Source organism: Diabrotica undecimpunctata, chromosome 4, assembly GCF_040954645.1.
Source record: "Diabrotica undecimpunctata isolate CICGRU chromosome 4, icDiaUnde3, whole genome shotgun sequence".
NCBI lineage: Eukaryota > Metazoa > Arthropoda > Insecta > Coleoptera > Chrysomelidae > Diabrotica > Diabrotica undecimpunctata.
In genome coordinates, this window is record NC_092806.1 from 86,253,410 (window position 1) to 86,280,330 (window position 26,921).

Consider the following 26,921-nt stretch of genomic DNA (forward strand, 5'->3'; position numbering starts at 1 on the left):
AAAATCGTTCTGAAAATACAAAATATTAATAAATTTATAAGTATATGATCTATTAATTTTATAACATTAATAAAGTTATAATTATATAATTTATTATTGTTTTGTATTTTGAAAACGATTTCCGAAGTGGAAATTGAAACGTCAATAAACTTATTTTAAACTTAAATTGTGGCTTATTCGAACTAAAAACAGTAATTGCTTTAAGCTGCCACAAGAAAATAGCTTTAGACAATAAATAATTCATATTTAATATAAATAAATGTTAAATATTTAAATTCTCATTAACTTAATGTGAACTTGAACTGTCAGGTTGTTTACCTTCGTTATATATATATATATATATATATATATATATATATATATATATATATATATATATATATATATATATATATATATATATATATATATATATATATATATATATATATATATATATATATATATATATATATATATATAAGCGGGGATCCTACAGCTGAGATCCTCAATCGCCATCTTTTTCTATCTCTGCAGGTGTCTTCATCAATGGCTCTGTCTTTCATGGTTTCCATAACACCTTGTATCCAAGACTTGGCTGGTCTTCCTCGTTTCCTTCTATTACTTGGATTGTATTCCATAGCTCTTTTTGGCCATCTGTTGTCGTCCATCCTCTGTACGTGTCCATACCATATTAACTGTCTAGTTTCTATTCTTTCAGAAGTTGTATGTACTCTATCTGTTTTTCTTCTAATTTCAGAATTAGGTATACGTTCTACTCTTGATATACGGCAAGCTCTTCTTAGGTAGTCCATTTCAACCGTGTCAACTTTTTTCTTTCCTTTTACTGTCATTTGCCAACATTCTGCTCCATATGTAAGAATGGGCTCTACAATTACTTTGTAGATAGTCATTTTAGTTCTCATAGTAGCTTTGTTGGACCAAAGTATCGAATTCAGAATTTGAACACTCTTCCTGCCTTGTTGCACTCTATAGTCTATATCTCGTTTCGTTGTTCCTTTACTGCAGATAATACTTCCCAAATATTTGTATTCGTAGCACCTTTTCATTTGTCTAATTTCCAAATCCGGGTCTTCGTCTTCACTGCCTATTCGCATATATTCTGTTTTAGACATATTCATACTCATCCCCCATTTTTCGTATTCATCTTTGAGCTTTCTAAGCATATAATCTGCATCTTCTTCACAGCTTGCAATTAGTACTTGATCATCTGCAAAGAACAGCGTTGTCAGATAATGGTTGTTAAGCTTCAACCCCATTCCCGCACATTTTTGTCTCCACTGGTGCAGTGCTTCTTGGATATATATTTTGAATAGGGTGGGGGAAAGACAACATCCTTGTCTCAAGCCTTTCGTTACTGTAAATACCCTTGAGAAAGTATTTCCTGTTTTTACAGTGCTTTGAGGACATTTATAGATGTTCAGTATTGCTTTTAGATATGTTTTACTAAGGTCCGTTTTCGTCAAGACACTAAATAAGAGTTTTAAAGGAACTGTATCATAAGCCTTCTCCAGATCTATAAATACCAGATGCGTAGGGAGGTTTCGAGCTGTTCGTTTTTCAATTACTTGTTGAAGGGTAAATGTGTTGTCCTCGCACGATCTTCCTGCTCTGAAGCCGCTTTGTTCTTCAATTTCTTTATACTCCTCTTCTATTCTTCTTTTCAATATACGACCATATAACCTTCCCAGCGAGCTAGTTACGCTAATGCCTCTATAATTTCCGCATTCTTTTCTGTCTCCCTTTTATATATATATATATATATATATATATATATATATATATATATATATATATATATATATATATATATCTACGGCATAAAGTGAACGCCCATGTTAAAATTCAGGTTCAAAAGAGCTCCGTGGTCAAGTGGACACCGATATACGGAGCTCACTTGACTATTCCATAATATTGACTCTGTCGATTCGTTAACATGTATAGTTTCATAATTTTTAAAAATTTTGTGGAGCTCATAAGTAGCCCTGTATCATGAATGTATATCGCTTAGTTCACGTGTATATATTATAGGAGTCGTTCAGATCTTTTTCACTGTATATTGGAACCATAAGTATATCGGTCTAAGTAAGCTCCGATAGTTTGGCAACTAGGCGATTAAGCCGTATATTTCCAGAGTATCTTCTAAACGGTTCATACGGACTCCTTATTTTTGTTATCATTCATACGCATTACAGTATGTAATAGATATGCATACTATTAAATACCTGTTTTTGGTAGGTACGTACTTTTCTAAAAATAGCTTTATTTAACAAAATAATTTCATTACCAAATTGGATGTATTTTTTCATATGCGGAATAATTTCCTAATGTATTTTGTTAACGTCAGTATGTCTTTATACGTTTCGTTTAAGAATCCGATTAATAAGAACTTCTTTTATTTTATCCATTGTTTTACGATATCTTGTATACAGCTTTTTTATTATTTTATTTCTGGTTTTGTCTGTGTATTGTTACGATAAATATCATTGCCTAAAATAACCGTAAATATATTATGATTAATTCTGTTTTGTTGTAGAAATTTCGGCGAAGGATCTAGAGACCCAAATTATGGTGAATCATCCGAACGAGGTGTCCAGGTAGACCGAAATAAAACCGGTCTGAGCTTCTGGGGAGATCGCCGCCGTTCTCGAATAACAGGATTTCCTATATAATAACGGAACTTTAATTGAAGAGGACAGTTGATTTTGAAGACGCGCTCGCGATTTAAATGTTACGTTCGCCTATATAAATTATGTGTATTATTCGTTAAATAAATTGATATAAATTATTGTGCTTTTTAATGAATTAAGATAAGAACAAGACATTATAAATTAAAGAATTCACAACAAAATATAAATAATTATAAATAAATAAAAGACTTTACAGTATTATATATAATCTAGATAGTTTATCTTAGAATAAATATTTAAGTGCTAAGATAGATATTTTTGTGTAAAAATTGGTAGTAATGCGCAAAAAAGGGAAGAATGCTTAATTTATCTAACAAGAATATACCACTTCACCAATATTACATACTTCTGAATGTTTTATCTTCTATTTAGGGGTAATATGTAATTAATATAAGTGGAGTTAGTGTCAAATTTGCAATGATTTTTAAAAGCAATAGCTTACTGAGTGTACTTTATATGTTCAGTTCAAATAATTAAACCTTATTACTTCAGAAAAGAGCAATTTGAAGGACAAAGTCATCTAAGAAGGTGGGATGAATCTTGTACCACCCCACATTCACACAGGTTAACCGGTGTTTGCAGCGTAAAGTAGGATTTAGGTGGATTGATAGCTACGATATTCTAGAGCTTATGTATGGATGTGAGTCTTAATATCCGCTGAATCTGGCTGACTAATTTATAGCAAAATCTACGTATTAAGTATGTGTTGGTGTCATCCATACTGGCAAGGTATATTCGGCAGCAAAAGCGTAAAGTGCAAGAGTCTACGTCTACGTTTACGTTTTAAGGGTTGAAGGATGTGCTTCCCATTTTTAGCTGAAAAGTTTGCGAAGAATATTATTTTTCTGGTTGTAGTTTGCCATTTAGTTTTAAACAAAGTTCTGTGAATGACAAGGTGTGAAACAAATTATCTTCAAGGTATTTATAGCAAGTCCAGAGTTTAAGAATTTCATGACACTAGTGGATGTTCAGATGTGTGAAAGCGTCTCTGTTAGGGACATTGAAGGAGCACACCTGACTCTTTCCGGGGTTTGGCTTAAAATTGATTCATAGTCTATTTTTATTGTACTTTGATAAAATAAAGGCAGATATCGAGCACAGTTTTATTAATTAAATCTTGCCCAAGTACTTTCGCTCCCTAGAGCATCTTCAGGGGCATCTAAAATAAGCCAAGAAACGTTTTTTTAAATGAAGAAATTAATTAACCTTGATAAAAACTCGAAGTTAATGGATGATAAAAGTTTTTTGTGATTAACGTTTTAGACTTACTTCGTCAATTTTGGGCTATCCAACAATAATTGCAGAATGTCATAAACACAAAATTAAACATAAAGTAAAACATAAGACTACACTAGACAAGGACAAACAGTTTAAAATTATTTAAAAAATTCGGAGCTCTTCTGGTCGGCAACAGGAGAGAGAATGGCTCCCGGTATTAACGGAAATGTTAAGGTGTACATACTGTTACTTTTCGACTATATTTCGAATCAGATATGTATAGTAATCACCGTACTTAATATAGAGTCTCTTTGTGAAAAGTAAGTGAGTTTATCATATCGGTGACAACTCATATATGGATAATAAGGACATAAACGGGTAAAATAAGTGTACAAAATGTGTACTAAAAAAGTATATTTAAAATAAAAGCCTTAAGGTATTTTTAGATTCTATAGAAATTAGAATTTAGGGAAATCAGCAAATTAAAAAATACAGCCATAATTCTGAATGACCAACTTGAGACAAACAGTTGTCCCCTCTTCAACTTATTCAGTTACAGGCTATAACATGTAAACGCATACCTGTTTTATTGTCAGATAAAATAAATTTCCATCAAGTAACGGTCAAATCCATCACTTACTTAAAGAGTAGGAAAAGACATGCTTATGCTTTAGAGTACGAGTACTTTATTACAAAGTATCCTTTGCTTTTGGCAATTAGTTTCTCGCTTTCTCAAAGATGGATCTCCCTTTCCTCATCAAAAATGTTCTCGCTCGATACTGTCTGAATATCTTATTCTACGATATTTAGATTTCACTATATGCTCTACATTTCTTGGCAATACTTCTGATGGCTTTTCTAGTAATACTGAGTTTTACTTACATTGTTTTGTCAGCGTTCTCGTCACATATCCAGTCAATAGCACCACTGGTTTAATCACTGTTTTATATCCTGATTTTAGGGATTCGTATTAGACTTCTGGATTTAAAAGTCTTATGAGGGTTATATATATATATATATATATATATATATATATATATATATATATATATATATATATATATATACATCAGTTAGTTACCTGAATATTCCAGTATATTTCTTATGTGACAACATTATCTACGATACCCAAAATGCTGCAATCTTTCAAAATTATATGGGTTTATTGTTACGGTATGCCCTACTCTACATCCTTTCTTTTGTATGTTAAAGAACATTTATTTGGTTTTCTGATTACTGACTATTAGACCGTTTTTTTGCTGCTTGTAGCATTATTCTATAGCATTCTAATATTTAATCTATGGATTAAACCGGATAGCAAATAGATATTCTTCACTTTCTCAGAGAAATAATATTCTAACATACAAAATCCTATTAAATTTCCAAAACCTTCCTTGAATATTATATTCACTTATGAGGGGCAGAAGCAATATCAGTACTATAATAAGACGTATAGTCCTGGACTGGCTAATCGTTGGATAATAGGAAGCATGAGTGTAGCAGTTTTAATGTTTTCCTGACTGCTACCTGGGATCGGGGAGCAGAGATATCAGTACCAAGTTAATGCATATAGGAATTGTTGCTTGAACTTTATTATTATTAAATAGCACTATATTTCCTAGTAAAATCGTCATGACTTTACAGTAAGACAAATTTTCGAACGTTGGTTATGGAAACGTTAAGGACATACCACCGAGTTCCCTATGTCGATATCCCGCAAAATCTTTGTAATAATGATAACCGAACCAAAAAAACAGAGATTAAAATAGGCGCCAAGAAACTCTATCCCGTCCGCAAACGACATCTTTAACAAAGTGAAGAGAGTACGAAAAATGTTTCACTTAAAATCAACAAAATGAAAACCAAATACAAGCGAATCAAGAGAAGAGAGCAATTCAATACATCTAGATAAAATAATAAAGTCAACAACTACAATTTCGAAAGTATGGAATACTTTAAATATCTTAGATCAATAATCACGGTTAATAATAATGTCACTAAAGAAATACAGAGCATAATTCTTCTAAAAAATTTTAACCTCATTATTATATCACTACAAATCCGTATAGAATAAGAACATATACTGAATAAAGAAAGCTCTTATAACGATATTGTTCAGGAAAATAAATCGCTTAAGGTAGATCAGACACATGCATAGACGCCAAGATGTCAAACTTGTAAAACTGGTATGGAAGAAACTTAGCACAGAAGAATGCCACTTGGGTATCTCAGTATACAATGGAGAGAAAACATCCAATCATATCTTAGAAAATTAACATTTCATTGAAGATTCGTGGAAAATCGATTAACTTGGAAAAAAGTTGTAGTTAGCGAAGGCCCACCCAGAGTTGTAGCGCTGCGTAATGATGACAATAAAGAAAAAAGAGAAACAGTGACAAAAAGCAACAAAAATGGACTAATGGAGCACAGCTGCTTCAAAATCTTGATAAGAAATACAATAGATGATTGATGGATTTGAGAAACTTGAGACTTAAGAAAGGCACTCTGCCGAAACAGCTGTAGTGATAAGATACAATTAATTTGGTGTAAGTTTTGAAAACAAAGTTTTTAGTATTTTGTTGTTAAATAAAATGGAATTAACATACGACATTATATACGCTATAATAACTAGACAACTTGTATGATACGGACATATAAGAAGAAAGTTTCATGAAACAATAAACTACCCAATATTCGTTATGAGTGAAATCGATATGAATAAAGAAAATGGGTAAAACTATGGCAAAAGGTAAAAAAAAAGTAGTGATTAAAAAATGAGAGAGGTACCTTGTGGACAACATGTGCTTAATTAGGAACGAATTGAGATAAATAATCAGAAGACGACGAAGAACATTTTAAATTGATAAATCTATACAATTTTTAACAATGCATATTTATAGGTCATTTTCAGAGCCAACGTGCTAATTGTATGTAAAATGAAACTTTTTGGGGTTTTTAATGTTTATATGAAAAATGAAACCGTATGACACATAACCGTGAAATTTATATACCAACCTATAAATCTCTTTTAAAAGAATACTGACACCTACACATTATCACAATACTACATATCATAATACTAAGAAGTTTGTTATTTTAATCTAAGAATAGGCTTTATAATTTACGAGAGATTTAATTTAATGTATTTAAAATTTTACAGGATCCGGTATCGTAATAAGAAACAAAATTTCACTACAAGGCGTGGAAGCGTGTTAAATTTGACTTTAGATATTCTTTTAGATTTTTAACACTGAAGTTAGTCCAATCTCTGATATTTCTCTGCCAGATTTTGTCTTTCTTCCCAAGACTTTTCTTCCCTCTACTCTTCCTTGCATGATGACGCGTAGAAGAGAGTATTTATCGTTTCGAACTATGTGGCCCAGATACGATGTCCAGATAGACAATTCGTCTTAACGCTTCTTCGTTTGAGACTTTTACAGTCCAAGGAATTTTAAGAATACGCCTATATAGCCAAATTTCGAATGCCTTTAATTTTTTTACAGATTTGGCTTTCAGGGTCCAAGCTTCTACCCCATATAGCAGTTGCGACCATACATAACATTCGACGATCTCAATCTAATAACCATACTCAATTTCTTATTTGTGAACATTGACTTTTATCTGTTTAGTTTAGTCCTATCTTTTTGCTTTATCTGTTCATGATTTCTATAAGAATTTGTAAATCGTCTATATTTTCTGTCATAATTGGGGTTTAGTCTGCAAATTTTATGTTATTAATGATGCTCACTCCATTCCTTACTTCTTTCCCATAGTGTCTCCTAAAATATTAGTTGGGAGTACACATTAAATAATTGTGGTGACAACACACATCTCTGGCTGACTCCTTTTTGACTTTCTGCTTGATTTGTCTCACTATCTTTCACCCGCATGACCGCTGTTTGATTTTAGTAGATTTTTTATTAAATTAATATCTTGGTATCTAGGTGTATGTGTTTTAATGCATGTATGGGCTTACCAGGTTGAACTATGTCAAATACTTTTGAAAATCTATAATAGATATGAATACGTTTTCATTATAATCTCTGCATTTTTGTAATAGTACCACCATTGCGCACAATTCCTCTTTTGTTCCCAATCCACCTCTAAATCCAAACTATGTGTTATCCAATTGTTCTTCACATTTTTTATTGACAGACGATTTAATGTTGTTATTAATCGGATGACATTTATGACTTTTATTAAATTTTGATAATCGTTACAAATTAAGTCTTTTAGTGACATATTATTCTTTTAATTTTTACTTCTCATTGAATGTCTATATTTTGTTAGTTATTTTTAGAGTAAATATATGATGACTAAAAACGAATTGATCAAAAGTAGTGAATCGATGCCAAGAGCCGCTATTCTATGAAGCTACCCTTCACGACGCCATCTTGTGGCGCTAGTTCCGTGACGCTCACCTCAGCATTTTACTGTAGGGAGAAAAAAGTAGTAGTTAGTAGTAGTTATACTCTACTGTATTTTTTCATGGGGGTTTTATTTTTTAACTGTGTGATGGATTCTTGTATTTCAGTTCGTACGATTTGCGTTAATTAATTTAATGATATTTCTGGAGTTACAAGTTTATACTCAGTTTCTGTTGTTCCATTTATTTATCTGAGATATGTTATTCATTCTTCTCTAGGGATGTACTTAATCTCAATCAATTCTTTGATTTGTTTTTTGCCCTCTTTCACCTCTGTTTCAAACCCTCCGGCGGACTTTTAGGTCTTCATTTTATATAAGCATGTTTTTTCTTAGCATTTTACTTTTACCTCTTTTAATAAAGTGTGTTTATTTTTCTTTCTCAAAGAGCCTCTTTTATTTTTGTTTTTAGGTTGGTATTATAATGTTTCAAATTAATTCGACATTACTCCCACTTGATTCTTTTGTTTCAGTTATTGCTCTAGCCTAATTTGACATTTTTTCCCTTCAAATCATCAAATTTTCATGGTTTGTTTATATTTCGTTATAGTAAAATTCATCTTTTCCACTAAGCCTAATATATGCAGCAGCAGTGTCATCAAACCGAAATAATCCAGTTGTGCATAACGTTTTTGCTGATCGATTTACAAATAAATTTTAACACATCAAATTGATCATCCCTTTTACTTTCGTATACGATCATACTTATCCAAATTAAATTTTCAATTTCCAAAAACTTATGATACCTCCTCAATCCACAGCCCTGCGCCATGGACAATATCTATTCCGACTATCGACATCAGTCTAGCAAACCTAAGAAAATCAGAGATATCATCAACCGTCATTAAACAAAAGTTTCATACACTATTAAACAGATATGGCAATACCTACAATGTACACCGATGCGTCAAACAATGAAGACAGAGTTGGGGCTGCAATTTATTCGGAAGACATCTCAGTTAGTTTCAAATTGTCGTCAATTACAACCATCTTTTCGGCTGAATTATTCACAATTCTAAAAGCACTATCGTTAATACAAAACAAAAACCAAGAAAGATGTATAATAATCACAGATTCTCTAAATTCATTATCCTCACTGACTCAATTGTACTGTGACAACCCCCTTCTACTTCTTATTAAAAAAGAACTTAAAAACATTTCAAATAAGAACATCCAAGTTCATTTTTTATGGGTGCCTTCTCATGTCAGAATTGAAGGTAACGAAGTTGTAGATAAACTAGCTAAAAACTCACCAACTAACCTGATGTCCGAAGAAAGTAACATATTGGTACAAAACGATTTAAAACCATACTTAAAACAAAAAATAATTCAAAAATGGCCACAAACTTGGGAACAACACTCCATCAAGGCTATACGAAGTCAACAAACATCCACATCTTTGGAAACCAAAAATAAAAGACAGAAGAGAGCATGTGATACTTACCCGTCTCCGTATCGGCCATATACGACTTACTCATGGCTATTTACTACAGCGCAAAAATAAACCAGTTTGTGAAGTGTGCAACCGTGTTCTAACGTTAAAACATTTTTTAATACAGTGTCCTAAATATAACAGTGAACAACTCAAATATAGCATACCCAACTGTCCTAGAAGAAAACACAGATACCCAAAGAATAATTTCTTATCTTAAAGACTGTCAACTTCTTCATAAGATTTAAAACATACATTGTAATACATATACATATTATTATTAATTGTAAACTAATGTATATACACTATTTGTATCAACTGTAACATTAATCTAAATACGCTAATGCCTCTGCGTGGTAGATGCGTTTAAACAAAAGGTATTTATATTAGATTATAGATTATAATAGATTTATTTTAGATTAGATATTCAGTTTTGTGAAAGCGCCTGTCTTAGACAAATTGAAGGAGCGCTCCTAAGATTTTTCGGGGTTTGACTTAAAATTAATTCGTAGTTTATTTTTATTATATTGAAGGCATCATTTAGATTTTTTTTCACTTCAGCAACAAAAGTTTTGGTTGTGCAATGTATCGTCTACATGAAAGTCCTAGTATCTATACTGGTATCGGTTAATCATTTGTATAAATGTAATACAGTGTAGGTGCCATTACGCTACCCCAAGCAAGACCATTCATCTGCGTTCTTCATCTTACCATTGAATGATACGAAAAATCTTCTGTTCTGTAGATATACGCGGATAAAACAGGTGATGTTGTTTTTATCTAAGGCGATGTCATACAGTTTTGCAGAAATGTCCTCTAATTTAATATGTCATAAGTGGCATTTAGATTGACAAATACCACCCCTGATACCCGATATATTTCGTACCCGTTGTTGCGTTTTGCAAAAACGGGTACGTTATTACGTACGTTAATAAGTATTACGAATAAAAATAAATAAGCAAGAAGAATATAAGTGATCTATATTTAAACCAAGTGACAGAAAAAAGAATATTATATATACATTTACTTCTAAATTAAAAATTAAATTTTGATATGCCTGACAACGAAAGATACAAAAACACAATTATTTAAAGTTGAAAATAATGATAGCTTGTACAAGCGACAAAGCATTTAAAACAATAAGACCGAACATATTAATTATATGTAATTGTAATAGATATGTTGCCGAGAATCAAGTTACCCTAAGGTACCGAAATATTTCTTCTTTTAGTATCTGCCATAAGTGTATTCATGTGTTTATACTTACTTTACTGAATCAGTAGACCCATTTGTACCTTTCGGTGTTGAGCCGTTTAAAATACAATTCATTACATTACACTATTTGACAGTCTTCTGAGGTGTCCTAGCTCTTAACGAACTTTCTCCATTCCTTCCTATTGGATGCCATCTGTGTTGCTTCCTGCCAAGTCTTACCCTTACTCTGTAGTATCTGCGAGATGTCACTGTTCCATTCTTTAATGGGTCTTCCTCTTCTGTTCTTCCCCATTGGTTTGGCATCCCACACTCTTTTAACTTGTCTATTATTGTCCATCCGGGTTAGATGTCCGAACCATGCCAATTTTTTCTCTTTGATTGACTCGAGTATCGGTTTGATTTTGAGTCTTTCTCTTATTTCTTCATTTCTGATTCTATCAGTTCTTTTTACTCCTATCGTTCTTCTGAGGTATTTCATCTCTACTGCCTGAATTCTGCTCTGATGTCTTTTGTTTAATATCCAATTTTCTGCTCCATATGTCACTGTAGGTCTATATATTGTTTTGTATATTGTCATCTTGGTCTTTGTTGATATTTCTTTGTTATTAAGGAATCCTCTATTTAGTGCTTGGAATAGTTTTCCTGTGTTTTCCATTCTGTTGTTAAGATCATCCTCGATGTCTCCTTTATTGTTGATTACTGTTCCTAAGTATTTGTATGAATTTGTCTGTATTATTTTTTGTTGGTCTATCATTACTTCTATTTGATCTTCCGTCCCTTGTTTCCTTGATATTTTCATTATTTGAGTCTTCTCTTTGTTTACGTTTAAGTTGTATTTGCTTGCTTCTAGGTTCCATTTCTCTAAGTTGTATTTCAGTTTTTCTGCAGTTTCCGCAATTAATACTATGTCGTCTGCAAATATACACATCTCAGCATTTATCATTTGCATTCTGTTCCAACCGATGCAGTATTTCTTGAATGTTTTCTTACATTCTTTCACTATCTCATCTATTACATTTATGAATAGTACTGGGCTGAGACTTCCCCCTTGTCTAACTCCTTGGGTTGTTTCAAATGGTTCTGACTGTATATTTAACATTCTTACTGTATTTGTTGTTTTCATGTATATACTCTTTGTTGCTTCTATCAGTTCTTCACTTACTTGTTTCTTCTTTAGGCTTTCCCATATATCTTTTCTTTTGACTGAGTCGAATGCTTTTTCCATGTCTATAAAGCTCAGATGTATTTCTTTATTTTTCTTTAAGGCTTTTTCTATTACTTGTTGCATGGTGAATATATGGTCTTGTGTGTTGTGTCCTTTCCTGAATCCACTTTGTACATCCTCTAATTTATGTTCTATTTCTTTTCTAATTTTCCTTTCTATTATGGTTTCGTATACTTTTGCTGCTACACATAGTAGTGATATACCTCTATAGTTCCTACAGTCTCTTGTGTTTCCTTTCTTGTATATAGGTATAATTACTGCATTTGTCCATTCTCTGGGTATTACTTTTCTCTTCCATATTAGGTTATATATGTATAACAATTTTTCTTTTGCTTTTACTCCTATATATTTCATCATTTCTGGTGCTACTTCATCGCTTCCTGGTGCTTTTCCAATCTTTATCTTTCTTATTGCTTCTTCCAGTTCTTCTTTTTCTATAGTTTCTGGATTTTCCGTGTTTCTCATGGATACTCTCCTGTTGTGGCTTTCCTTCTCCATTGTATTCGCTTGATTTCCATTCAGTATCAGCTGAAAATGTTCCCTCCATCTTTCCATTATTGTCTTATCGTCGTTTATTATTGTTCCTTCCTTGTTCATTATTTGTTTCAGTTTCGTTTCTTTGTTGCTTCTTAGGTTTTTCAGTGTTCTGTAAAATAATTTTACGTTTTCTGTTCTGTTTTCTTCCATTTTTTCCCCAAATTTTTCCCAACTTTTCTTTTTCTCTTTCTTAACTATCTCTTTAACTTTTGTTCTTTGTCTCTTATAATTTTCATATTTTTGTTGTGTTTTGTCTTGGATGTATTCTTTCCATAATTTCTTCTTTTCTTTTATTTCTCTTTTCACTTCATCGTTCCACCAAGATGTTCGTTTTCCTCTGTTGTTATTTCTTGTGGTTCCACATATTGATTTAGCTGTTTTTATCATCGCATTTTTAAATTTTCCCCATTCTTCTTCTATTGTTTCTGTTATTTCATGTTCATTATCCATCTCTTTCTCTAGTCCTTCTGAGTATCTTATTCTCGTTGTTTCTTCCCTTAGTTTATAAATTTTTATTATTTCTTTGTGTTTTCTGTTTATGTTCTCATTTCTTTTTATTTCTTTTCTTTTGCTTTTGAATGTGGTTTCTAGTAGATAGTGGTCACTACCAATTTCATAACTTCTTTTTACCCTTACGTCTCTTATCCAGTTCTTCTCTGTTTTTTGCACTATAGTATAGTCTATAATTGATTGTTCGTCTCTTGATTTGACTTCTCTTGTGATCTTGTGTACCCTTTTATGTTGGAAGTGTGTGTTCATAATCACCAGGTTATTGTCTAGACAGAATTCGAGTAGTAATTTTCCATTTTTGTTTAGTTTGTCCTCCCCATAAGGTCCGATGACATTGTTCCATTTTTCTGTTTCTTTCCCCACTCTACTGTTCATGTCTCCTGTGATCACAATTTTCTCTGTACAATCATTTATCACTTCTTGTAATTTGTCCCAGAATTCATTCTTTTCGTTTTTTGTTGCGTCTTCATCTGGTCCATAACATATGATTAGGTTTGTATTGGTTTCCTCTGTATCCATATCTATGTCTACTCTTAGTATACGTTCGTTGTAATATATCCAATTTTTTATTTTGTTGATACTCTCCTTCTTTATCATGCACGCTACTCCTGCCTGAGCTCTCTTCGTTTCTTCCACTCCACTGTATATTAGTAACATTCCGTTTTCTAATATTATTGATCCTTTTTCTTTTTTCTTTGTCTCTGTTATAGCTACTATTTCAATGTTCTTATCTCTAATTTCTTCCCCCAGTTCTATTTCCTTCCCATTTATACCTCTCACATTCCATGATGCCATTTTCCAAATTGTTTTGTTCTTTTCTGTGTTTAAGTTGTACTTCAATTTGTTTTTACTCCCGTTTGTGTTATTATCTTTAGATCTGCTCATGTCCCTGTTCTGTGCCTGTTTTGTTTCTCGGTCCGTTATTGTGTTTCATGTGTTTATATGTATCTAAAATATAGTATATAGGATATTGAATTCCCTACATTTAAAAATCGAAATATTGAAATTAGACAGTAAAAAATTGGAATTTTTAACTGATACCAGTATGAATGAATGATTAACCGATACCAATATAGATACTAGGACTTTCATGTAGACGATACATTGCAAAACCAAAACTTTTGTTGCTGAAGTGAAAAAAAATCTAAATGATGCCTTAAATATAATAAAAATAAACTACGAATTAATTTTAAGCCAAACCTCGAAAAATCTTAGGAGCGCTCCTTCAATTTGTCTAAGACAGGCGCTTTCACAAAACTGAATATCTAATCTAATATAAATCTAATATAATCTATAATCTAATACAAATACCTTTTTTTTTAAACGCATCTACCACGCAGAGGCATTAGCGTATTTAGATTAATGTTACAGTTGATACAAATAGTGTATATACATTAGTTTACAATTAATAATAATAATATGTATGTGTATTACAATGTATGTTTTAAATCTTATGAAAAAGTTGAGTCTTTAAGATAAGAAATTATTCTTTGGGTATCTGTATTTTCCAAAGATGTGGATGTTTGTTGACTTCGTATAGCCTTGATGGAGTGTTGTTCTAAGTTTGTTGCCATTTTTGAATTATTTTTTGTTTTAAGTATGGTTTTAAATCGTTTTGTACCAATATGTTACTTTCTTCGGACATCAGGTTAGTTGGTGAGTTTTTAGCTAGTTTATCTACAACTTCGTTACCTTCAATTCTGACATGAGAAGGCACCCATAAAAAATGAACTTGGATGTTCTTATTTGAAATGTTTTTAAGTTCTTTTTTAATAAGAAGTAGAAGGCAGTTGTCACAGTACAATTGAGTCAGTGAGGATAATGAATTTAGAGAATCTGTGATTATTATACATCTTTCTTGGTTTTTGTTTTGTATTAACGATAGTGCTTTTAGAATTACGAATAATTCAGCCGAAAAGATGGTTGTAATTGACGACAATTTGAAACTAACTGAGATGTCTTCCGAATAAATTGCTGCCCCAACTCTGTCTTCATTGTTTGACGCATCGGTGTACGTTGTAGGTATTGCCATATCTGTTTAATAGTGTATGAAACTTTTGTTTAATGACGGTTGATGATATCTCTGATTTTCTTAGGTTTGCTAGACTGATGTCGATAGTCGGAATAGATATTGTCCATGGCGCAGGGTTGTGGATTGAGGAGGTATCATAAGTTTTTGGAAATTGAAAATTTAATTTGGATAAGTATGATCGTATACGAAAGTAAAAGGGATGATCAATTTGATGTGTTAAAATTTATTTGTAAATCGATCAGCAAAAACGTTATGCACAACTGGATTATTTCGGTTTGATGACACTGCTGCTGCATATATTAGGCTTAGTGGAAAAGATGAATTTTACTATAACGAAATATAAACAAACCATGAAAATTTGATGATTTGAAGGGAAAAAATGTCAAATTAGGCTAGAGCAATAACTGAAACAAAAGAATCAAGTGGGAATAATGTCGAATTAATTTGAAAAATTATAATACCAACATAAAAACAAAAATAAAAAAGGCTCTTTGAGAAAGAAAAATAAACACACTTTATTACAAGAGGTAAAAGTAAAATGCTTAGAAAAAAAATGTTTATATAAAATGAAGACCTAAAAGTCCGCCGGAGGGTTTGAAACAGAGGTGAAAGAGGGCAAGAAACAAATCAAAGAATTGATTGAGATTAAGTACATCCCTAGAGAAGAATGAATAACATATTTCAGATAAATAAACGGAACAACAGAAACTGAGTATAAACTTATAACTACAGAAATATCATTAAATTAATTAACGCAAATCGTACGAACTGAACTACAAGAATCCATCACACAGTTAAAAAATAGAACCCCCATGAAAAAAATACAGTGGAGTATAACTACTTTTGTACTCTAGCATTATGGTAAGAAGTTACAAATCTATATACCTACAGTATTATATTACCGAAAAGTTAATAAAAACTTCTGTTCGTTAGCGGCAAGAGAAAGCGTATATCAGAATGTATTATGAAAAATTTTGTTAATAATACAGTATGCAATATAATATAATGACAAGAATACTTTTATATCTTTGCTTATGGCATATTTTTGAAGCGAAGCTTCTATACTAGCATTGTATTACTTTTTTCTCTCTACAGTAAAATGCTGAGGTAAGCGTCACGAAACTAGCGCCACAAGATGGCGTCGTGAAGGGTAGCTTCATAGAATAGCGGCTCTTGGCATCGATTCACTACTCTTGATCAATTCGTTTTTAGTCATCATATATTTACTCTAAAAATAACTAACAAAATATAGACATTCAATGAGAAGTAAAAATTAAAAGAATAATATGTCACTAAAAGACTTGATTTGTAACGATTATCAAAATTTAATAAAAGTCATAAATGTCATCCGATTAATAACAACATTAAATCGTCTGTCAATAAAAAATGTGAAGAACAATTGGACAACACGTAGTTTGGATTTAGAGGTGGATTGGGAACAAAAGAGGAATTGTGCGCAATGGTGGTACTATTACAAAAATGCAGAGATTATAATGAAAACGTATTCATATCTAATATAGATTTTCAAAAGTATTTGATATAGTTCAACTTGGTAAGCCCATACATGGGCTTACCAAGTTGAGTATAAAACACATACACCTAGATACCAAGATATTAATTTAATAAAAAATCTACTAAAATCAAACAGCGGTCATGCGGGTGAAAGATAGTGAGACAAATCAAGCAGAAATTCAAAAAGGAGTCAGCCAGAGATGTGTGTTGTCACCACAATTATTTAATGTGTACTCCCAACTAATATTTTAGGAGACACTATGGGAAAGAAGTAAGGAATGGAGTGAGCATCATTAATAACATAAAATTTGCAGACTAAACCCCAATTATGACAGAAAATATAGACGATTTACAAATTCTTATAGAAATCATGAACAGATAAAGCAAAAAGATAGGACTAAACTAAACAGATAAAAGTCAATGTTCACAAATAAGAAATTGAGTATGGTTATTAGATTGAGATCGTCGAATGTTATGTATGGTCGCAACTGCTATATGGGGTAGAAGCTTGGACCCTGAAAGCCTAATCTGTAAAAAAATTAAAGGCATTCGAAATTTGGCTATATAGGCGTATTCTTAAAATTCCTTGGACTGTAAAAGTCTCAAACGAAGAAGCGTTAACACGAATTGTCTATCTGGACATCGTATCTGGGCCACATAGTTCGAAACGATAAATACTCTCTTCTACGCGTCATCATGCAAGGAAGAGTAGAGGGAAGAAAAGTCTTGGGAAGAAAGACAAAATCTGGCAGAGAAATATCAGAGATTGGACTAACTTCAGTGTTGAAGAAATATTATATCTAAAAAATCTCTAAGAATATCTAAAGTCAAATTTAACACACTTCCACGCCTTGTAGTGAAATTTTGTTTCTTATTACGATACCGGATCCTGTAAAATTTTAAATACATTAAATTAAATCTCTCGTAAATTATAAAGCCTATTCTTAGATTAAAATAACAAACTTCTTAGTATTATGATATGTAGTATTGTGATAATGTGTAGGTGTCAGTATTCTTTTAAAAGAGATTTATAGGTTGGTATATAAATTTCACGGTTATGTGTCATACGGTTTCATCTTTCATATAAACATTAAAAACCCCAAAAAGTTTCATTTTACATACAATTAGCACGTTGGCTCTGAAAATGACCTATAAATATGCATTGTTAAAAATTGTATAGATTTATCAATTTAAAATGTTCTTCGTCGTCTTCTGATTATTTATCTCAATTCGTTCCTAATTAAGCACATGTTGTCCACAAGGTACCTCTCTCATTTTTTAATCACTACTTTTTTTTTACCTTTTGCCATAGTTTTACCCATTTTCTTTATTCATATCGATTTCACTCATAACGAATATTGGGTAGTTTATTGTTTCATGAAACTTTCTTCTTATATGTCCGTATCATACAAGTTGTCTAGTTATTATAGCGTATATAATGTCGTATGTTAATTCCATTTTATTTAACAACAAAATACTAAAAACTTTGTTTTCAAAACTTACACCAAATTAATTGTATCTTATCACTACAGCTGTTTCGGCAGAGTGCCTTTCTCAAGTCTCAAGTTTCTCAAATCCATCAATCATCTATTGTATTTCTTATCAAGATTTTGAAGCAGCTGTGCTCCATTAGTCCATTTTTGTTGCTTTTTGTCACTGTTTCTCTTTTTTCTTTATTGTCATCATTACGCAGCGCTACAACTCTGGGTGGGTCTTCGCTAACTACAACTTTTTTCCAAGTTAATCGATTTTCCACGAATCTTCAATGAAATGTTAATTTTCTAAGATATGATTGGATGTTTTCTCTCCATTGTATACTGAGATACCCAAGTGGCATTCTTCTGTGCTAAGTTTCTTCCATACCAGATTTACAAGTTTGACATCTTGGCGTCTATGCATGTGTCTGATCTACCTTAAGCGATTTATTTTCCTGAACAATATCGTTATAAGAGCTTTCTTTATTCAGTATATGTTCTTATTCTATACGGATTTGTAGTGATATAATAATGAGGTTAAAATTTTTTAGAAGAATTATGCTCTGTATTTCTTTAGTGACATTATTTTTAACCGTGATTATTGATCTAAGATATTTAAAGTATTCCATACTTTCGAAATTGTAGTTGTTGACTTTATTATTTTATCTAGATGTATTGAATTGCTCTCTTCTCTTGATTCGCTTGTATTTGGTTTTCATTTTGTTGATTTTAAGTGAAACATTTTTCGTACTCTCTTCACTTTGTTAAAGATGTCGTTTGCGGACGGGAGAGAGTTTCTTATGAGATCAATATCATTAGCATATGCTAGGAGTGCTTTGTGCCTTGGTCCATTAATGGATTGCATCTTAAATATGCGTTATTTATATTTTAGTAAGCTGTTCATTAATTTTTTGAATATTTAAATCGAGAATCTGTATTTATTCGACTGCTTTATAACACAGTTTCTTGGCGCCTATTTTAATCTCTGTTTTTTTGGTTCGGTTATCATTATTACAAAGATTTTGCGGGATATCGACATAGGGAACTCGGTGGTATGTCCTTAACGTTTCCATAACCAACGTTCGAAAATTTGTCTTACTGTAAAGTCATGACGATTTTACTAGGAAATATAGTGCTATTTAATAATAATATAGTTCAAGCAACAATTCCTATATGCATTAACTTGGTACTGATATCTCTGCTCCCCGATCCCAGGTAGCAATCAGGAAAACATTAAAACTGCTACACTCATGCTTCCTATTATCCAACGATTAGCCAGTCCAGGACTATACGCCTTATTATAGTACTGATATTGCTTCTGCCCCTCATAAGTGAATATAATATTTAAGGAAGGTTTTGGAAATTTAATAGGATTTTGTATGTTAGAATATTATTTCTCTGAGAAAGTGAAGAATATCTATTTGCTATCCGGTTTAATCCATAGATTAAATATTAGAATGCTATAGAATAATGCTACAAGCAGCAAAAAAAACGGTCTAATGGTCAGTAATCAGAAAACCAAATAAATGTTCATTAACATACAAAAGAAAGGATGTAGAGTAGGGCATAACGTAACAATAAACCCATATAATTTTGAAAGATTGCAGCCTTTTGGGTATCGTAGATAACGTTGTCACATAAGAAATAAAATATAATGAATATAATAATATAATAATGAATATTCAGGTAACTAACTGATGTATATATAACCCTCATAACACTTTTAAATCCAGAAGTCTAATACGAATCCCTGAAGTCAGGATATATAAAATAGTGATTAAACCAATGCTATTGACTGGATACATGACGAGAACGCTGACAAAACAATTTAAGTAAAACTCAGGTATTAATTAGATCAGTATTACTAGAAAAGCCATCAGAAGTATTGCCAAGAAATGTAGAGCATATAGTGAAACCTAAATATCGTAGAATAAGATATTCAGACAGTATCGAGCGAGAACATTATTGATGAGGAAAGGGAGATCCATCGCTGAGAAAGTGAGAAACTAATTGCCAAAAGCAAAGGGTACTTTGTAATAAAGTACCCGTACTCTAAAGCATAAGCATGTCTTTTCCTACTCTTTAAGTAAGTGATGGATTCGACCGTTACTTGATGGAAATTTATTTTATCTGACAATAAAACAGGTATGCGTTTACATGTTATAGCCTGTAACTGAATAAGTTGAAGAGGGGACAACTGTTTGTCTCAAGTTGGTCATTCAGAATTATGGCTGTATTTTTAATTTGCTGATTTCCCTAAATTCTAATTTCCATAGAATCTAAAAATACCTTAAGGCTTTTATTTTAAATATATTTTTTTAGTAATGAAAATACGTAAACAGAACCTTTATTATACATGTAACCTTTGATCTCTGGGATAAACCCATCTCCTGAACAGTAGCGCCGATATATTCATTTGAAATTTTGTACACTTATTTTACCCGTTTATGTCCTTATTATCCATATATGAGTTGTCACCGATATGATAAACTCACTTACTTTTCACAAAGAGACTCTATATTAAGTACGGTGATTACTATACATATCTAATTCGAAATATCGTCGAAAAGTAACAGTATGTAAAATTTAAATTTTTAATGAAAAGTTAAAGATTAGCCATTTCTTATGGGGTTCAAAAGAGAAGCCTTTACGATAATTTAAGTACTAATAAGACCACCGCAATCGAACGTACCCTGGGTAATGAATAATTAATTAATCGGCTAATCACCCGTTCAATATAATTTTTGTCAAATCGGTCCTTTTTAGGACCAACTATTCTAATTATGTCTATAAATATTAAGGGCATATCTAGAGATAAAGACACTTTACTTTACTTAACTTTATCAGACATGTGCGCTTAGCACAAATATGACCTATTTCTAGTGCAGGAAACATATAGAGGGTCAAACCTAGGGTATTTGGTATTAAGCTGATCCCTGAAAATCACATAATAAATGTAAAAGTGCTATCTCTGCCGGCAAAGAAGTAAAGAAAAACTTAAATGAGAGAGGACAAAACCAGTCAGCTGAGGGAACCTTTCAACTATGTTGAGCTTGGATCCACTATCTACGTATATAATGAACAATATTACGGTTCCTGACTGAGGATATGAGCACAAAGCTTGTTATAAAATTTGTACCAAGAACACAACAATTACTGATATCCAAAGTCTGCAGACAAGCAAAGCAAAGACAAAGTTGTTACCTTGCTTAAACCTGGCAAAAACTCCAACGACCACAAAAGCTATCGGTCAATATATTTATTTTGTCAGCTATATAAAATACTTCTGCACATAATCCTTAATATAATTTTACCGATAATAGAACATTTACACAACCCATACCAGTAAATACTAGGACTTTTATTACGTAGACGATACATCTCCTGTTGCACAACCAAAAATTTTTGTTGCTAAAGTGGAAAAAAATCTAAATCATATCTTAAACACAATAAAAAAATAGATACAAGGTTGAATGCTCGAATAAATGAACTTTGATAAAATAAAGGCAGATATCGAGCACAGTTTTATTAATTAAATCTTGCCCACGTACTTTCGCTCCCTAGAACATCTTCAGGGGTATCTGAAATAAGCCAAGAAACGTTTTTTTTAAGGAAGAAATTGATTAACCTCGATAAAGACTCGAAGTTATTGGATAATAAAAGTTTCTTGTGATTAACGTTTTAGACTTACTTCGTCAATTTTGGGCTATCCAACAATAATTGCAGAATGTCATAAACACAAAACTAAACATAAAGTTGAACATAACACTACACTAGACAAGGACAAACAGTTTAAAATTATTTAAAAAAGTCGGAGCTATTCTGGTCGGCAACAGAAGAGAGAATGGCTCCCGGTATTAACGGAAATGTTAAGGTGACATGTGACATATGACAGCTTGGATGGGCAGTCACAATCATGTAGATCTGATCCAGGCATTTCAAAATTCTATGTAACTACGCATTGACCAAAGGTCCAACTGACACTACTACAGAAAACTAACTGATGAAATATGACATATAGAATATTTTAACTAGATTAATCTAGTTAATTTCCTATAGTAGTGTCAGTTGGACCTTTGGTCAATGCTTAGTTACATAGAATTTTAAAATGTGCAGATCACATTTATTTAAAATAATTTTAAACTGTTTGTCCTTGTCTAGTGTAGTGTTATGTTCAACTTTATGTTTAATTTTGTGTTTATGACATTCTTGGATAGCCCAAAATTGACGAAGTAAGTCTAAAACGTTAATCACAAAAAACTTTTATCATCCATTAACTTCGAGTTTTTATCAAGGTTAATCAATTTCTTCATTTAAAAAAACGTTTCTTGGCTAATTTTAGATGCCCCTGAAGATGCTCTAGGGAGCTAAAGTACTTGGGTAAGATTTAATTAATAAAACTGTGCTCGATATCTGCCTTTATTTTATCAAAGTACAATAAAAATAGACTATGAATCAATTTTAAGCCAAACCACGGAAAGAGTCAGGTGTGCTCCTTCAATTTCCCTAACAGAGACGCTTTCACAAATCTGAACATCCAATAGTGTCATGAAATTCTTAAACTCTGGACTTGCTATAAATACCTTGAAGATAATTTGTATCACACCTTGTCATTCACAGAACTTTGTTTAAAACTAAATGGCAAACTACAACCAGAAAAATAATATTCTTCGCAAACTTTTCAGCTAAAAATGGGAAGCACATCCTTCAACCCTTAAAACGTAGACGTAGACGCTTGCACTCTGCGCTTTTGCTGCCGAATATACCTTGCCAGTATGGATGACACCAACACATACTTAATACGTAGATTTTGCTATAAATTAGTCAGCCAAATTCATCGGATATTAAGACTCACATTCATACATAAGCTCTAGAATATCGTAGCTATCAATCCACCTAATATCCAAAGATAAGTAGCTAGAGAACGAAAGAAACCAAGTCTAGATTCGCACCATACGCAAAAGAATAAGCTGCTCCTCGCCATCTGAACCCTCGGGAGGAATTTCCTTATGGTAGCTATCTTCCTAAAATCTTCCAGGGCGGCTCTTGCCTGCAAACACCGGTTAACCTGTGTAAATGTGCGGTGGTACATCATCCCACCTTCTTAGATGACTTTGTCCTTCAAATTGCTCTTTGTGAAGTAATAAGGTTTAATTATTTGAACTGAACATATAAAGTAGTCAGTAAGCTATTGCTTTTAAAAATCATTGCAAATTTGACACTAACTCCACTTATATTGATTACATATTACCCCTAAATAGAAGATAAAACATTCAGAAGTATGTAATATTGGTGAAGTGGTATATTCTTGTTAGATAAATTAAGCATTCTTCCCTTTTTTGCGCATTACTACCAATTTTTACACAAAAATATCTATCTTAGCACTTAAATATTTATTCTAAGATAAACTATCTAGAATTATATATAGTACACAGACAAAACCAGAAATAAAATAATAAAGAAGCTGTATACAAGATATCGTAAAACAATGGATGAAATAAAAGAAGTTCTTATTAATCGGATTCTTAAACGAAACGTATAAAGACATACTGACGTTAACAAAATACATTAGGAAATTTCCGCATATGAAAAAATACATCCAATTTGGTAATGAAATCCTTTTGTATCCATAAAGCTATTTTTAGATAAGCACGTACCTACCAAAAACAGGTATTTGATAGTATACATATCTATTACATACTGTAATGCATATGAATGATAACAAAAATAAGGAGTCCGTATGAACCGTTTAGAACATACGCTGGAACTATACGGCTTAATCGCCTAGTTGCCAAACTATCGGAGCTTACTTAGACCGATATACTTATGGTTCCAATATACAGTGAAAAAGATCTGAACGACCCCTATAATATATACACGTGAACTATGCGATATACATTCATGAAAAATTATGAAACTATACATGTTAACGAATCGACAGAGTCAATATTATGGAATAGTCAACCGAGCTCCGTATATCGGTGTCCACTTGACCACGGAGCTCTTTTGAACCTGAATTTTAACATGGGCGGAGTTCACTTTATGCCGTAGATATATATATATATATATATATATATATATATATATATATATATATATATATATATATACAGTGTGACCCATTTAGATTGGAAACACCTCTATAAAATTTGAAGTTGTTAACCGATTTTAACCAAATTTTTTTTTAATGTCATGTAATAAAACGTCTATTGTGGGACAAAATATGAAATATTTAGTTAAATTTTCGGGGCAGTCTACGATACTTTTTCTTAGTCGAAAATGAAAAATTTGTATTAGCGATTTTTTTATTAAAAAAATTTCTACGTCACTGGATTTAAAGTGGCTTCAAATAGCTATGACAAAAATTTCATTAAAATATATTTATTAATAACGAAGTTATAACAACTTAAAATTTTAATACTCACTAAGCTACGAGTCAAAAAAGAACACCCTGTATCAACAGATAACCATAAAACTAATTATTTTTCAAGTAATTTTAATAATTAACCACTACTAAACAAAAAAATGTTTAAAATAGCATAAAAATTTAATGCAAGTAACGCACTTACATTATTATTAACTTTATATGCTACAACTTAAATCTCAGTTACCCTGACAACGATATTATTGTTTGACATTATTTGTGTCATACAAATTTCAGTGCTAGAATAAATTTATGCATAATATCTGCAACAATATTTACTTCAAATTCTTTTAATAATATTTTGTGTCATAGCTGCAAGATTAAGTTTGAGAGAAAAAATTGAAATTATACGTCTTTTGGGAGATAACGATAGAAGTGCCAGGGAAGTTTGTACAATATTTAATGACAGACATGTGGATCGTCCTAATATTAGCTGCGGTACGGTAAACAAAATAAATAAAATATTTAATGAATATGGTGCAGTATCAAAACTTATTTTGAAAAATAACCCGTTACAAAGAAGAAGAGGAAATGATCAAATCATTTTAGACCATTTCAGAAATAACCCTAATGCCAGTTTAAGGAATGCCAGTTTATATTTGAATGTACCTCGAGAGAGTATTCGGCGATGTCTTAAGGTAAATAATATTAAACCTTTCAAACCAAAATTCTCACACACATTACAAGAAGGCGACGAAGCAAAACGTTAAGAATATTGTTTATGGGCTCAAGGGGAATATTTAAACAATATAAATTTTCTAAAAAATGTGTTGTTTATCGACGAAGCCACTTTCACTACAAATGGAGTAGTATCATCACAGAATTGTCGCTATTGGACAGCAGATAATCCCCATTGGGTAATAAATTGTAAAACCAGTATTCTCCAAAAATCAATGTCTGGTGTGGTACACTGAACGAGCGAGTTATTGGTCCTTTCTTTTTTGAAGAAAACTTGAACTCACAGAACTTTTTAGAATTTTTAAACACCGACTTGTGGGATGCTATTCATGAGCTCCCAATTAATGAACGATTAAATTTGTATATCCACTTAGATGGGTCTGTTCATTACGCCAGAACCGTGAAGCAATGGCTAAATGAAAATTTTCCGAACCCTTGGATAGGCCGGGGTAGTCCGTTGATAGATTGGCCACCCAGATCTCCAGATCTCACAATTTTAGACTTCTTTTTCTGGGGAGTTATCAAACAAAAAGTTTACCAAACCCGTGCAAGAGACGTAAATGAACTTCGTGCAAGAATTCGACAGGCATGTGCAGAAATTACTCCCCAACAACTAAGAAATGTAATTAGAAATATTCATAAACGCTACGACAAATGTATCCAATTAGATGGTGGATTGGTAGCGGCAAATAGGATTTAAACTAAAATTATGTTTCCATGTTTCTGTTAATACAGAGTGTTTTTTTTTTTATTTTTTTTAACGTTAATACAGAGTGTTTTTTTCTTAGTGAGTTTTAAAAATTTTAAGTTGTCATAAGTTTGTTATTGATAAATATATCTTAATGACATTTTTGTCATAGCTTTTGAAGCCACTCTAAATCCAGTGGCGTAGAAATTTTTTTAGTAAAAAAATCGCTAATACAAATTCTCCATTTTCGACGAAGAAAAAGTATCGTAGAATGCCCTGAAAATTTAACTAAATATTTCATATTTTGTCCCGCAATAGACCTTTCATTACATGACATTAAAAAATAAATTTGGTTAAAATCGGTTAACAACTTCAAATTTTATAGAGGTGTTTCCAATCTAAATGGGTCACACTGTATATATGATATATATGTAGAGAGAGAGAGAGAGAACGGAATTAGAAGAATTATCACAAGAGTTAGTGTAGGTCGGTATTATATGTTTACAAATATTTATTATGTTGACATACCTATATTTAACAACCTTGAATCATCTATTTAAATTTTTATAATAATTCTCGTTAAAAATAAGTTCATATAAATAGAATTATGTTTAAACAGATGTATTATTTAGTTAATATTATAATTACATTTACTATTAAATCATATTTATTTCTATTTTATTATTAATATTTGACCTGAATTTGACAGGTTTGTTATAAGTAAAAACAACGTATGCTTTGTTAATACGTTAACAGGTGGCGATAGGAGCAAACATTAATTTATTAAATTTGTTTAAAATATAAAAAATACATAAATAATAAAATTACTTTATTTAATTCGAAATATATTATTTAAATTC

At 31.6% G+C, this 26,921-nt stretch overlaps 1 protein-coding gene across 6 annotated transcripts in view; it reads right to left on the reverse strand.

Annotated features, from left to right (window-relative positions):
* Smyd3 (SET and MYND domain containing, class 3) overlaps positions 1-26,921 on the reverse strand; it is a 378,835-nt gene that overhangs the window by 119,956 nt on the left and 231,958 nt on the right. The window lies entirely within an intron of this gene.